This window comes from Cotesia typhae, unplaced genomic scaffold (genome assembly GCF_013202065.1).
Source record: "Cotesia typhae breed Kobodo isofemale line unplaced genomic scaffold, CoteBio_Ctyphae contig_5, whole genome shotgun sequence".
NCBI classification, from domain to species: Eukaryota; Metazoa; Arthropoda; class Insecta; order Hymenoptera; family Braconidae; genus Cotesia; species Cotesia typhae.
Genome location: NW_027423757.1, coordinates 5,675,168 through 5,687,770, shown reverse-complemented (window position 1 = coordinate 5,687,770; position 12,603 = coordinate 5,675,168). Strand labels below are relative to the sequence as shown.

Here is a 12,603-nt window from a genome sequence, read left to right as displayed (position 1 = left end):
AGACGGTTAAAATTTTTAACAAATATTTTTATTTAAAATGACATTAATGATTTTTTGAAATTCAGGCGAAAAATTATTTCTCTTTTTTTTTGCATCAATTTATTTATTTAAAAAAATTGATGGATAAATATTAATTTTAGTTTCTTTGATTTTAAGAAAATTAATTATTTGATATCGGAAAATTTTTGTGATTTTTTTTTTACTGAATAAATTATTAAAAAACAATTTTAATTTAATTAAAGAAAAAAAAATTGTTGTGTCTGCTGATTTCAGTATCATTTAATTTTTATATAAGTAATTTTGTTTTGTACATAAAGTAAATAATGATTAAAAAAAAAAAGTCAAATTTTATTGAACTCCAATTTCTTCATTTTTTGTTACTCAATAAAATTTATTATTTTTAGTATTAAAAACAAAATATTCAAGTGCATTTAATTTTTATTATTAATAATATAAAAATTTTTTTATTGAAAAAACAATAAAAATACTTTCAATAATTTGTTGAAAATAGCTGTAGCAAGAGAAAAATTTTTTTCACCATTTTTTTGATATTTATAAACCATTTAACTCCAATTTGCCATAAATCTATTCACATGAATACTTTAACTGGATAAACTCAAACTACAAAACAGGACAAATGTCGCTGACAACTAAAACAATAACTTGTCACAATAAAGAAAAATCGTTAGTTATAGCCCGACAAATAGAAATCTATGGAACTAAGTCGAGCAGGGATAACTAGTAACCAGTAACTAGTGTAACGTAACGACTTAAAGAGACATTTGTTAACTATATGTAGGATAATTATGTCTTTGATGAGAAATTGAATTGGCCACGGCCACGGGATACGAACTATAAAGGAGACGAGGTAGATAAGTTTGCGAAAGAGGAAAGATATGAGGTTCTGTGGAGAGTAGAGAGAGCAGTCAGGGGTTGCACCGGGAGTAGAGTCTCTTGGCAACCGACACTAAATCTTAATGTTACGGCCACGATAAATCCACAATATCCTCTCACAGATTCTCATGCTTCTATATACTCTCGTTACAATCATTTTATAATCCTCTTTAGCTCTTTTTATTCTCATTTTAGCAACTGAGGAAACTAAAACGAGACCGAGGTACGACACTCTTACCAACTATTACAGCTCTATATTATCGTGTCTTTAAATTCGGTCTGTTTAATACATATAATTTCGAACCAGATTTTTTAAGAGGAATAAATTTAAAGGGGCTTAACTCATTTTATTTTTTTGTTCTTTTTATTGATATATTTTTTGGCATACTTGCTTGAAACGAGAGTGAATTAAATCCAAAGGCGTTCCAGTAACCTCATTACTCACCGGCTTGTAGTAGCATAGTTATATTGTATTATATTATATATATTTAATACATGTGGTATAGTTGCATTGCCGGTATAGGTTTGGGCTTAGATACTGCTTGTAATGTAATATAACTGTTGTCAGTTTTACGTTGAGTTAGAGCTAGTGGGTTTTCTTTCTCTCTCTCATCGCTCAATTCCTATCTGTACTCGTCATCCCTCAACTGATGCGTCATTGTCTGACATATTGAATAACTTGATTTATGCAAATCTGAATACACTTGATCGTTTGAATACGGTACATAACTATATGTATACATCTATTTATTGACTAGTGTATTCTGATCGAGGTATTCTCTCTGAAATCTGCTAATTAATCACAATAAATTACAATTAATCTGTAAGATTTAATAACCATTGATTCTATTGTTACTAATTTTTTTATTCTACCGTTTAGTTGTGTAGAAATAAATATTGCTCGTCGTTATTTTCCTTTTATTTATCGGAGTCTGCACTCTAAAGCTCGTTTATACTGTCCCGGTTTGACAGACACGCGAGTATCGATTACCCGGTTTAATATTTTGTCATTGAGATATTTATCTTTGTGCTGCTTTTTCTCTTTTTTTCTTTTTTTTTTTTTTATTATTTAATTTTTGTGTGTAAGTTAAAACGTTGAAAGAACAATGTTGGAAATAATAAGCTTTTACTTTGTAATTATTTTTAGTGTGTCGGTAATTTTTATTTTAAAATTTTGCAATGGTAATAGTACTTTCTCTAAGCTTTAAAAATTTTAGAATAATGGTATTTAATAGTGAGATTTATTGAGTGAAAATAATTTTATTTTCATTATCATGTGTGTGGCTTGAATGAAAACTTTCTAGTGATGAAAATTTAAATAATATGATTTTAATGTATTTACGAGAATGAAAATGCAGTTAAAATAGCTAACGGTAATTTAAAATTTTTTATTTTTAACTTGGATTTTTGCAAAATTTTTCCCGACAAATTATAAATGTCAGAGTTTAAATTTTATTCGTATGAATTAATAAAAATGCACTTTTAATTAAATTTTTGTAAACTACTGTAGAAAATTTAAATATAATATTATTTTTTGCTGAGCAATAAATTATTTGCAGTTTAGGTTATTGAATTACTCCGAAAAAAATCATTTCTGAATTCAACTTTTTAAAATAAAAAAATTTAAAGCTAAGTTAAAAAGAGTTGGATTAAAAAATTGTCGATTTTTTATAAAATGTAAAAAAAATTGATTACTTTCTTTGTACTGACGATAAATGTATAAGCTGTAACAAAAAGTTTTAAATACTCAAATTAAACCTGAATATAATATATTCATATTAAAATCATTGATTCACATTAAAACGCTTGGCTAATAAAAATAAACAACAAATAAAATGAACATGTCACGAAAATAAAATAAAAAATAAATAATAAATGTATCAGTCTATAAATAGAAAAAAACAAGCAAAATCGATATATATGTGAGAGATGAAACTCCGAAAGTAGTTATGCTGCGGTGTGTGTCGCTTAGAGAGTTTAAAAGATAAACTTTTTTATTAAAAGTTGCCCGGTGTTTATTTTTATCATCAGCGAGTACAAATGAGAGAAAGCGAACGAATAATAGAGAAGGAGAAGGAGGTTGATAAGAGTAAAAGAGAGACGGTGGGAGAGATGAGATGAGAGTTGAGTGTGGTACGCGTATTCAGTAGGGAGACGAATTTATAAGAGAGCCGATTGCCACGGTACGGTTTTCTCCCTCTCTCTCTCTTTTTCTCTCTTTATCTTGTCACTTGCTCGTCGTCGTAGTCGTCGTCTTGTCTCTCGATTCACTGTCGTATAAATTCCAACAGTTATACTCCTCTTTCGGTCGGATGCCCAAGGCAATGCAGGAGCTGAGTATGAGGCTGAGGGGCAGACGAAGTGAAGCCACGTCGTGTCTTTCATTACTCTTTCTCTCTCTCTCTCTCTCTCTCTTTACTTTACCCGCTATATAATGCTACATACTCTCCTCTGTTTTCACCAATTCCCGTTTTCTCTTCTTGGCACACATACACATATATAGATTACCTCAAACTCCATCTCTTTTTAATACGTAACTCTCGTTTTAATGATTGACCTGTAATGCAGTTGTCAGACCGCCCACCGAATAACGTTTTTAAAATAAAAATATTTCATTAATAATTTTTTTTTTTAAGCTCAGTAAATAAAAATATTAGTTTGTTTTATTAGCATGCCGGATCATTGAGATTTTACTTCAATTAAATAAAAACCAACTATTATATATTTAAACACCAGTTTATCGACCGCCGCGTGGGTTTACATGGGTGTAACGCTTAAAAAAGTTATCTATCCGATTATATTATTTTTTAAATACGTTCAAATATATTTAGGTATCTACTATATCTACTATAAGTAATAAGTTATAAGTCACAACGTTAACGAACCCATTAATCTAATGCTCAATAATCAAGTTCAACTCAATACAAGTACATCTCAAAACATATCAAATAAAATATAATTGTACACACTTTTTGTTCGATTCAGTCTAATACAATTATTTCTTAATGTTATAGGTCAACGGTTAAAAACAAACAATAATCGTCATTATCATTATATTCGAGTTTTGTTATAATCGCGCAATCCGCTCGTAATTAAATTTATATCAATTAATTACCGTCATTAGTTGTCGTTTTAATGAAACGAGAAATGAAGTACAGGTAAATTATGAGTACAAATAAACATTAATAACGATGCGGTATATTTAACAAATAACATAAAATAATCATGACGTTTTATTATTACAACATATGTACGATTACCAATTTATTGTTTGTATATTAGCAAGAAAAATATTATTATTTTTTTTTTTTTTTTTTTCATTTAATATTTATCATGCTTCGGAAAAATTTTTACTGATAAATTTTATCTGCTTGTGAAATAAATTAATTTTAATTAAGGGTTTATACTTGTCTAGATTTTGTTAATTTTTATACTTGTCAATTTTTTTATTACGATTAAAGATTTTTTAAAAATAGTAAAAATCAAAATCTTAACTTAATTTTGGTAAAGGTTAAAAAAATTTTTGAAATATTTAAAAATTAAAAAAAAAAATTATTTTTGATTTTTTTAAACTTTTAGACTAAAATATTCCCTCAATAATTATAAAATGAAATTTATTTTTTTAATGAGATTGGAATAAATTTTTTATTAAATAAACGTTGAATCGTGCCTTAACCTTGCTTTGAATTGCGTCACACGAGTACTAAGTGTAACAATAGGAAGTGTCATGCTAACGGTAAAGCCAGTGTAGTTAAGTGGATTTCTGAGGTATGTAGATCAAAGAAACGCGGAAAAAATAAAACTTAAGTACGTACTATCTAACATGTACGTACTGAGAGTGGAATTCTGAAAAATAGTGACAGTACGTGGTTATCGTAAACCAGAAATAAACCTCTTGAAAAAGTAATGCTGAAATAAGCCATTCATATTATATATATTAAAGTGATAAGTTTGTCACGTGAGTGCTGCGATGCGTGATTTGATCGATTCAAGATCCGAACAATTCGTCCTCGAGCGAGGCAAAAAATTTATAGAAATTCCATCGGAATGCATATGTTTACATAACAGTCATGTGGATTCATATGTATGATGACTATTGTGTTTGTGAGGATTCGTACATACATACATACATATTGTGTGTGTGTGTGTGTGTGTGTGTGTGTGTGTGTGTGTGTGTGTGTGTGTGTGTGTGTGTGTGTGTGTGTGTGTGTGTGTGTGTGTGTGTGTGTGTGTGTGTGTGTGTGTGTGTGTGTGTGTGTGTGTGTGTGTGTGTGTGTGTTTGTAGCGGTAGAAAAGTCGTGCGCTTGAACGAGTCACGCTCGATATCGATCAAGTCTCTTGAGAGTAGGTGCAATATTTATGACCCAGTTTATGAACAACTGCGAGTAGAGTCTCAAAGGATATACGAGTCGTCTGATGTGCCATTCAAGCTTGTATCAAGGACGTTTATAAAGATCATACACTTGAAATACACATCTTATTAAACGCTTTGTCAATTATTGTATATAAAACGTCATAATGTTCATTTTATTCCTTTCAAATAGCCCACTTGTGTGTTGCGTTGTTATGTCTTCTGTCTGTATAATTTGTAGGAGTAGTAGTATAGTAGTTTAAATGTATTAATGACAGTGTGTGCTGCTCAGCTCGAGTTTCGAGTTCACAGTTTTATTTATTTTGTCTCTACTCACTCGTAAAGTCTCCATTACGGCGCTGTTACTAAACTCCGTAATGATGTGTACGGTTTTTTGTTGCCAATTTGTTATAAAAAATTAATTTTTTTATTGTAAACTTGTAATGAAGAACGTGAACTCTTATTTTATTTCAAATGACTTTTGCTATTTTGTATGTTGACAAAAAAAATTTAGAGTTTGATTACCAAAAGTCAAAACAACAAACTCTTAAATTCAAAAATTTTTTAATTGATTTAAAAAAATTTTTTTGGTTCAAGAATTTTTTTTTTTAATAATGTTAATTTTTTTTTCTTGGATTAGAAACCTCCTCAATTTTTTTAAAAACTTTCTATGCTTTCAAAAAGTCAATAAATCTTTGATAATAATAGAATTATAATTTATATAATTTACATTAAATGAGAAAGTTTCTTTCTGAAATGTGTGAAATGAGTTACATTAGATTGTTACGTTTGTCAAAAGTAAATTTAATTTAGCCTGAGTATTAATGTAAAATAATTAAAACTACCAATCTTCAGAAATTAAATTAAAAAGTTTGCTAGTTTATTAGGATTAATAAATGAGATTAAAGGTCGTTTAGGAAAAAAAAAGAACCAAGTATGAAAAATTAAACTTTTTATCAAAACTGAAAGACAAATTCGCGCGTTATTATTTTCAAGAGAATTTTAAAAAATAACAATACAAATACTAAGAAAAATAAAATTGAAACAGCAAAAGTAGGACGTTAGTTTCCACATATGTAATTAAACGTTCTGTTCACTTATCATCACGTTCCATATATAATTCCGAAAATAACATATATAATATATAAAAAATAAAAATATATCGGCGTGTTCGTAGAATCATTGGGTCAGTTGTTTGATACGGTGAGTTTAAAAACGTGAGAAAAAAAAACTATGAAATGAAATCCAGCTAAACATTTATACGTATAGTATAATATAATATAAATATCTTTTTTATTTTAATTTCGAACGCGAGAAATTTAAAGGAACACACGTGATGAAGTCAAACGGATATGCGTTAGCTTTTAAACGAGTGTAGTAAAGCGTAGATGTATGTAAGGCTTAATAACAGCAAGAGAGACGAATAATAAAAAGATGAGAAGAGTGCGAGGCCTTTTACTCTGAAACTCGTCGGCTCGACCATTGCGGTCAAGATTTATGTTGTGAGCAGCCAGAGAGAGTGGATAGGAGGAAGAGTAGCAACAACCCGACTACATATACGACCGAGAACATTAACAACGGCTGAAGAAGCTGGTGTAGTTTTATAACCTACTCTGTGTACGAGTATAAGTATATGTGTATGTAGACGTTTACCGAAAGTAAAGCGAGACAGCAAGAGCGCCAGGGAACACAAAAAAATCACCAAAAAAACAAGCTAAAGAAAAATAATAAAATAAGAAACGTCTTGGAAGATCAACGAATCCTTGAGATCCTGGCGGGACCTCTTCAAATAAATACGTCGTAGAAACTAACCACGAGCGAGCGAGATAAAAAAAGGGGCGCATAGTCACCGAGAAAAATCTTCTGTAATAAAATAAAAATACTGTTTTGTTGGATGGGAAAAATAACTGACGAAAATTTTTTGATTCGAACTACGCAGTGTAAAAATTTGCCGAGTGGATAATTTTTACTTGATTTAATCCCTTCGGAGTAAAAAAAACTCCGAAAAGTAAACTCTTTATTTACTTTTTTTTTGTTTATTGAATAAAAATAAAAAATATTTTTTATTCGTTTAAAAATTACAAAATATGTGTTCGAAGATTTTAAAAATTAATGTAACCTTTTTCTTAGTTCGATACAACAAATTTTTTTTTTTAATTTTTACAAGTAACATTTTTTTTTTTTTTATTCAATTATCTCTAAAATAATTTATTTGTTGATATTCTAAAAATGACCTTACGTCAATTAATTTCAGTAACAGTAAAGTGTTTATTATAATTTATTAAATTCAAAAATTAACACTACAAATATCTTATCTAAAATTTTAACCGTGAAAAGCTGAAATTTATTGAGAAACAGCAAAAACATTTCAGTTGAATAATATTAGTAGAATTGGAAAAACTTTGTCAAAAAATAATTTCTAGTTTCGTGTTTGAAAGTTGTTGTAACGCGAAACTGCAATTTCAGTAACTTTTTTTGCCTTGCTGTTTCTGACAGTTTACTTCAAAGTTTCTTTTCCATGAAGCTGATTATTATAAAACTAAATAAACTGAATTTTTCCACCTGAGAGAGTACCAATTACATGGGCAGAAAAATTTTTTAATTCATCCTGGAATTACATCGAATTAAAAACAAAATTATCTACATCTACATATTATCAAAATATATTGAATATATTGAATATACATTAAAATTAATGATCTATAAATTATTATTATTCTTCCAATTTACCGGATGCAAAAATCTCATTAAACTCGCTAACAACTTGTCTATATTTTCCACAAAAATTATTCTTAATGATTGCTCTAAAAAACGAAAATGAGGGAAAATAATTGAGAAAAATTCAATCAGTGAAAATGTTTTCCAACGTTAAATTATTTTCAATACTGTTACAGATTGCCGTACGAAAGTTAGAAGAATAAAGTAATTAATAGATCGAAACACTTAAATCGTGGATGAACGTAAACTCACTTAACTTTTACTAAGATTGCTTTCTTATTTAATATAAAATAATAAAAAAAAAAAATATATCCAAAGTAAAAGTAACTGTTATTGTCCGGGGCATAAAGACATACATTTTATCTGAACTTTAGCGGTACAGCGGTCAATAATTTTTGGATTAAAAGACACTCGAGTCAGCGAGTGCAACGTTAATAGTTTAAAAGTGCTCGGTGGGTCGTTAAACAGTCTGAAAATCCGGAATTGATGCGATCGGTACATTCCAGTGAGTAGAGTGTCTTTTTATTAAATTTTTTTACTTATTCTCTTTTTCACGCTGTTAGCTTGAAACGTGACCCAGAGGGACAATAGAAATAGTATCGGCGTCAGTATATTCCCAGGGGCAAATAGATAAAAAAAGTTTCATCGGCAATGCACACCCGAAGACCAAATAAAAAAACTTGGAAAATTCTGATGTAATATGCCAATACATATTTCTATACACCCCTATCATATACAATACATCATATATGTGTGTGTGTATTACGGACATACAGGACATACTCTGTGAAAGGATGAATAACTGGTGGTTATTTTCAATTTTCACCTTTATTACACACGTTTTATCTATCTGCGAGAGTATTAAATTCATTGTTGACATTAATTTCCCGTTTATCTTCTTAGATTTATACAATTTATCGTTATTACTTATTACAACGTTATAACTATTTTATTAACATCTCAATAACTGCTATTCGTACGCTATAATTATCATAAATACTTTGATAACAAGTAAATTCAATGTTTAAAACTATACTTGTATTTTAAAGTTTATTATATCTGTAAATTCAATCTTGAGATAAAATTTAAACGTTTAATTAACTGTATATTTATTTATTATTATTATAATTGAAATATATTTATATATTTTGATAAAACAATACTTAAATTTTGTCAGACTATTTTTCAGTCAACTTTAATTATAATCATTTAAAAAATATTTAATTAATTAATGTTATGAAAAGTTATATTATAGTTAAATTGTTTTTAATTAAAACTTTTTAATCAATTCTCGTAATTTTACCTATAAAATAATTTTTTTTTACATGAAAATTTAATTTAGAAACTTCAAAATATTATTGTTTTGTTCCAAAATTCTGGATGTATTTTAAGGGCGAAAAATATTTCGAATCCAAAGCAACACATACTTTATAGTACATACGGTCGTTGTATTTAGATCGAGTTATTGAACTAGCAAAATAACAGCGTAGAGTTTGCAGGCCGAGCTGTGCAGTATACAGATTGTTCGGAATAGAATGTGGCTTATAGTAATAGGTATAGAAAGAGGCATGTGTAGGAAGTAATAGTGAAAGGGAGATTTAAGGGAAGTTGAAGTTGAACAAGAGGGTAGAGAGTGGCTAACTCGGGTTTTTTATAACGTAGTAGACATGAGTCTCGCTTTTGCCCTCTGTACTCGCTCTTTTCCTCTTTCTTTATTTGACCAGCATTATGTACAAAGATGTGTGGTCAAGTGTATATCTATATATGTGTGTATGTTCTGCATTGTGCTTTTCCGTATTAAACGAGATGAAGCACAACGACCGGAAGAGTCCAAGTGCAGTGAAAAGAAAGGATTCTTCAGCATCTGCTGTTATGGTCAATATTTTCTATGCTTTTAGAGAACTATATACATGAGAGTATCGACAGAAACTTTCAATGTTGTTGATATTATCAGGAGTTAGGTACCCTTAAAATTTTTTTTATTTCATTCAATTTTTTTAACTATATTTTTCAATAAGTGATCGAAGGATTAAAAAAATCTCATTAATATTTTATATTTTTGTGAACAATTTAAGGCTAAAATTTTTGTTGAAAATAGATATTTTCATTATTCCTTCAATTAATTATTATTTTAGCAGAATTTTTTTTTTTTTTAATTTCGATAGTTTAAATCAAAAATATTGTGCTCACATCAAAACACTATAAAGTCTCTCAGAGATCGTTAAAAGTTAGAAAAAGTAATTATTTGTAAAAAAATTAAAAAATATTAGTAAAGTTCAGTCGTTACTAAATTTATATCAATCAATTAAAAATATTCTTTAGAAAAAATAATAAAAAATTAGCTTTTTAGCCTTCTGTGCTTATAACTTCTTATTAAAAACAAAATTAAAATACCCCAACACAATATTAAATGATTGTAGCTTTAACATCAGAATAATCTCCCTGGGAGACGGAATACACGGATGAGAAATAGAAAAAGAGTAGTTTGCGTATATACGATGCGGAGGCGAATCGCAGTATGATCGTGACGTAAATGCCAAATATAAATTCGCGGGACTCTGTAGAACGAGAACGAGCAGGAGGAGCAGAGAAGAAAGATTTGAAAAATAAAATAAATAAATTTAACAAAAAAAAAAAAAAAAACAAAGAAGAAGGAGTTTGCGTGCGGAGAAATGGACGTTGTTGCAGAGAGTGAGGACGGTCGATACCACCCGGTCGTTCGTCGTCGTCGTCGAGTTGAGTTGTCCGTGCGTGTTGGTTACAATAACTGGCAAACAGGCTACGGTCACTACTGCTCGGCTTCGGGATAGGTGTACAGTACATATTATTATACACACGTAATGTTTTATACACTTACATTCACCGATGTACAATATAAATGACGATGAGCACAGAGAGTCATTGCCACCCTGAAGGTGACTTAGGTTACTAAAATAATGATATAAATGATATAAATGTACACACGTCGTATTAATAGAATAAAAGCCTTCATCTATAAAATAAAAATAGAAATGGTAATTTTACTTGATAAAAATAACTTGAGAAAGTGTGAGATAATAATAAAAAACAATTGAGAGAATAGAATGAGTACATATCAAGATCTATAGTACAGTCTGGTCTACTATGAAATATAATAGAAGAAGGAAAAAGTCTTTCTGTTATTTTCTATTTTATTATATAGATTTATAAAAGAACTATCTCTCATGTCACTTCACTTCAGTCGTTCGTTTTATCATTTAAGTTCTTTTTATTATTATATGTACGATAAATCACTTTATATTTTGTTTCTTACGGGTAAATTTTGCCGTGTGTGCTTGTCGCGCTATATTAAATTGATTGACACTCGAAATATATTAAGTATTAAATTTACTGTCGTAAAATAATACGCTACTTACTCAAATTTTTTTTTCTTTGTATTTTATACTTTTACAATACACATAAATTGCAATACAACAAATTTATTAAACATTACGAGTAGAGCTAAGCAATTTATTTATTTGTTCTGATTTAAATATTTACAAACTCAAATAAAATCAATTGCGGAAAATTCAATGCAAACTTTCTCGATTACAAATTGAAATTTTCTGCAAGCAAAATAATTATTTACATTTTTATTTAATTGAGCTATGAAAGTAAATTATAAGGCAATTACTTTACTATATATCAATATAAGCATGAATTTTAATAAGACGAGTATTAAATATCATTTTTATTGAGCTCAGTTTTAAATTAATGCAAAGAACTGGGCTGAGATAATTTTTAATATTTTTTTTTTTTAACACGTTCTGATAACGATAACGAATAAATATATTTAATCCCGGTCGCCGATTTTTAAGTAAATAAGGTTATTCAACTTTCTTAAATTTGCAGCTTCATTTATTTTTGTTCTTATTTATCAACTTAATTACACTCCGTTCTGTACGCATTATTTTCTCATTTGTCTCTACGTCTGCTCTCGTATTCATCGCGGCGTAAATACTTAGACATTAATCGAGTCAACTGTCAGCGCATTCACTCCTTACTTTACTTTTATTTTATTCGTTTTATGTTATAAAATAAAATACAATAAAGATTTTATTTGCGCTAATTTCTATAAATATACATCCCGTTTAAATTTATCAGCAATTAAAATAGAAACGCAACTGAATATTCTATTGGAGTTAATTCTATAAATATAAATTATGAGAATTTTTTTTTAATAGCTTTTTTAGACATGAATTAAAAATATTTTTAAATTTTAATTACTCGATAAATTTTTAGAGCAACACTTGTATCGAGATTTTATATTAATTCTGTAAAGAAAATATTTTATTTTGTGATACTGGAGCATATAAAGTCTAAATTTAGTTTATTATGTTTTATTATAAAAAAATAACTGAAAATTTACCAAGACCATGAAGATTACTCGGGTTTACCTGAAAGTTTATTATAATCTCCGGCAGCAATAAATAAAGGTTTAGATTTTGGGTGTATTCAATGGTGAAATTTTTTAGACTACAGTAATTTTTACGACGGTCCTACGAAAAAAATATAGGGAAATTTTTTGCAAATAAAAAGTTATAGCGAAATAAAGTTTCCTTAGATGTTACTTGGGTCATTAAAAAAAAAAAAAAAAAAAAAAAAAAAGTAAACAGAAAAAG

The 12,603-nt window shown here is 28.5% G+C and overlaps 1 protein-coding gene across 2 annotated transcripts in view; it reads left to right on the top strand.

Moving 5' to 3' along the window:
* Window positions 1–12,603, top strand: part of LOC141531428 (uncharacterized) — a 149,041-nt gene that overhangs the window by 2,191 nt on the left and 134,247 nt on the right. The window lies entirely within an intron of this gene.